Here is a 4,427-nt window from a genome sequence, read left to right as displayed (position 1 = left end):
TCCCCTGCTGTGTCCACAAGTCCATTCTCTACATCTGCTTCTCTATTCCTGCCCTGCAAATAGGTTCATCAGCACCATCCTTCTAGATTCCAAATATATACATTAATATACAATATTTGTTTTTCTGACTTACTTCAGAAAGTAAGTATAACAAGCTCTAGGTTCATCCACCTCAGTTCAGCACATTTATTCTTTTTATGGCTGAGTAATATTCCATTGTATATATGTACCTCAACTTCTTTATCTCTTCATCTTCATCTGTTGATAGACATCTAGGTTGCTTCTATGTCCTGGCTATTGTAAATAATGCTGCAATGAACACTGAGGTACTGGTATCTTTTTGAATTGTGGTTTTCTCAGGGTATATGTCCAGTCGTGGGATTTCTGGGTCATATGGTAGCTTATTCCTAGTTTTTTGAAGAATCTTCATACAATATATATTCTTTAAAAGGGAGGACTCAAATGTACAACAATTTACCCTTTGCACAACATATGTGTATCTGCCTCGGTTCACCCTTTGTACTAATCAGATACACTATTACCGTATGTTAAGTATACTCTGATATCAAATTTTTTAAGGAGATGCAGGCCATAGTCTCTAAAATTAAGTAATTCAGGAGAGTTAATTAACAAGTTGAAGCCCCCCTGCTTTGATTATTCTTGATTGAAGACCAATTGATCAACATATTCTCTTCTGTCATTCATTCTTTATTACCCTTGCTCTTGACCAACATTGCAGCTGGTTTAAGTCATTACCTTTTGGGACAACCCAGCATGTTATCTTTGAGGGGTTTGAGCCCTCTGTTGCCCTGCCATTACGAGTCACTTTTACTGTAATTGTTGTCCATTCACTGCTATCATCAGACATGGAATAACTAAAAGAGATCCCAGTGGATCATCTGAGTGATAAATATATTCTATCCTGTCTCCATTATGAAGCAGAAGCTCTAACTTCTCATGATAATCAGAGAGAGTTATGCCCACTAGTAGAGTTACTGCTTTCTTTGCTTTCTCCTCTATCAAAATGAGAAGCCTAAAGTTACCACTGGTAGTTGTAGTTTCAGGTTAGGTAGAACCCTTAATGTGTTTCCTGGTGGAAGCATTCCCCATGAGAAGCAGATTTGTGTATGTAGAAATAAGAAATACAAATTCTGTAAGTGAGTCACGGAGTTGGTTCCCAGACATGTATTCCAGATGTTAGAAATACAATGCTACATATCATTTGTTGATATCTAAGTAGATATTATTCATTGTGAAAGACAATATCCCAACATTGCAAGGTGTTTTCCTCTGTCTGGTGCCTTAGCTGTGCCTTTAACCAGCCATCCAATCAGTTAATCTTGAGGTCTATGGTATATTAGAGGACCAGTGGGTCCTTGCGGTCTTGTGGCCATTGCCACACCTTCTTCACCATAAAATGGATCCCTTGAATCAGGCATTTTGTAAATGTCACATTATGATGCCGGCAGAGAAAGCAAGCTAAACTCATATCTCGATAAGGTGTCAATTTTGTTAAGAGCAATTCACACTATCCTCCATGGCAGAATGGTCTGAAATAATCAACTTGCCACCAAGATGCTAGCTTGTTTTGGTAGATACTCCATGTTTTTGAGCCGATGTATAGCATCCATCCTTACCATCATGGCTATTCCACTTGTAGGCCCATTGTGCAAACACTGAGGTGGCCAAGGATGGAGGCTGGCTGACATGGACAGGACAAGTCAGAAATCAGGTTATTCAATGTTAGGCATCAAATATGTCTGCCACACCTGGACTCAAAGGTGTCTTTGCTAAATGGAGTCACCAGTCTCATATCCATGACATTGCCAGCAGCAACAGCAACATGTATTCCATCTCACACATACATTATGCCAAAGCCTTTGACTGTGTGGATCACAATAAACTGTGGAACATTCTGAAAGAGATGGGAATACCAGACCACCTAACCTGCCTCTTGAGAAATCTGTATGCAGGTCAGGAAGCAACAGTTAGAACTGGACATGGAACAACAGACTGGTTCCAAATAGGAAAAGGAGTATGTCAAGGCTGTATATTGTCACCCTGCTTATTTAACTTATATGCAGAGTACATCATGAGAAATGCTGGACTGGAAGAAACACAAGCTGGAATCAAGATTGCTGGGAGAAATATCAATAACCTCAGATATGCAGATGACACCACCCTTATGGCAGAAAGTGAAGAGGAACTAAAAAGCTTCTTGATGGAAGTAAAAGAGAAGAGCGAAAAAGTTGGCTTAAAGCTCAACATTCAGAAAATGAAGATCATGGCATCTGGTCCCGTCACTCCGTGGGAAATAGATGGAGAAACAGTGGAAACAGTGTCAGACTTTATTTTGGGGGGCTCCAAAATCACTGCAGATGGTGACTGCAGCCATGAAATTAAAAGACGCATACTCCTTGGAAGAAAAGTTATGACCAACCTAGATAGCATATTCAAAAGCAGACACATTACTTTGCCGACTGAGGTCCATATAGTCAAGGCTATGGTTTTTCCTGTAGTCATGTATGGATGTGAGAGTTGGACTGTGAAGAAGGCTGAGCGCCGAAGAATTGATGCTTTTGAATTGTGGTGTTGGAGAAGACTCTTGAGAGTCCCCTGGACTGCAAGGAGATCCAACCAATCCATTCTCAAGGAGATCAACCCTGGGATTTCTTTGGAAGGAATGATGCTAAAGCTGAAGCTCCAGTACTTTGGCCACCTCATGCGAAGAGTTGACTCATTGGAAAAGGCTTTGATGCTGGGAGGGATTGGGGTCTGGAGGAGAAGGGGATGACCGAGGGTGAGATGGCTGGATGGCATCACGGACTTGATGGACGCGAGTCTGAGTGAACTCTGGGAGTTGGTGATGGACAGGGAGGCCTGGTATGCTGCGATTCATGTGGTCGCAAAGAGTCGGACAAGACTTAGCGACTGAACTGAACTGAACTGAACAAGTCAATCTAATTGGCAGAACTGAATTTACCATTAGAACTCTAAATGCAATTAGGAAGATAGAATGGAGGTTTAGCTAATCAATCCACAATATTTACTGTTATTTATTAGAAATGTATGTATTTTTACCCATAAATACAATTAGCTTATTATTTTGAATTATCTTTAGAAGATTTGTGTTAAGGCTATGCTAGTTTCATAAAATTAATTGAATCTCTACACATGTTTGTACAGATATTATATCTGAACTAAGCATTATGGACTATGAGGGGTATGTCTTGAGGTATGCCTTGAGGGGTATGCCTGCTTCTTGTCTATATAATTTTGGTGGCCTAAGAGTTGTTTTTAAGTCTTATGGCCTAAATTGACCCTGATGACTTAGAATGATTTTCATCCTGGTGGCCCAAGGAGTGGTATAAGTCTTTTTTACAGGCTTATGGTTTGTTTAACAGTTCATTGTTTCAAAAACAGACTTGGCTTCAGTCAGCAACATGTGCCAATAACCACACCTGCACTTCTTATGCAGATGTAGCTTTCAGATTTGCTATAGATTGTTTTCATTTTTTCTTTCTTGGTTCCATATGTCCCCATTTCTTTAATGTGGATTAACTTGAGGTTGTCAGTCTTCTGTGGAAAAACCACATTAAGGTAATCTTTGACCTGAGTATTTTATTTAATACTAAATTAGTCTGATTTCCTCATGATATATTTTAATAATTTGAAACATTTCAATGGGTATTTGTCCTTCCAAAGATCTCTCAATTTTATTTTTTTACAGTTTGAGGTTGAAATCCAGCTGGGTTTTCCAATCATAAACTATTCTTGTTTATTTCTTTAAAAATATTTTTATTGGTGTATAGTATGGCAACCCACTCCAGTATTCTTGCCTGGAGAATCCCATGGACAGAGAAGCCTGAAAGGGCTACAGCCCATGAAGTTGTGAAGAGCGGGGACACAACTGAATGGTTAACACTTTCACATTTTATAGTTGATTTTCAACATTGTGTTAGTTTCAGGTGTATAGCAAAGTGAGTCAAAATCATTACAGAGTATTGAGTATAGCTCCTTGTGCTTCCCAGATAGCTCAGTTGGTAAAGAATCCATCTGTAATGCAGGAGACCCTGGTTCTCCAGTGGGAAGATCCACTGGAGAAGGGATAGGCTACCCACTCCAGTATTCTGGCCTGGAGAATTCCATGGACTGTATAGTCCATGGGGTTGCAAAGAGTCGGACACAACTGAGTGACTTTCACTTCACTCCCAGTGCTATACAGTAGGTCCTTATTAATCTATTATATATATATATAGTATTGTGTATATGTCAATCCCAGCCTCCCAATATTCCCCTTTATTTCTGCTTGCAAACCAGCTAATTCTTTCTTGAGCTATTCTTGTCAATTGAATTACTCAAGCTCTTCAGAGAAACAGAACCAATAAGATATATATATATAATATGTATATATTATAGATAGAGAA

The sequence above is a fragment of the Capra hircus genome (assembly GCF_001704415.2).
Source record: "Capra hircus breed San Clemente chromosome X unlocalized genomic scaffold, ASM170441v1, whole genome shotgun sequence".
In the NCBI taxonomy this organism is placed as follows: domain Eukaryota; kingdom Metazoa; phylum Chordata; class Mammalia; order Artiodactyla; family Bovidae; genus Capra; species Capra hircus.
Note: the sequence above shows the minus strand (reverse complement) of the source record.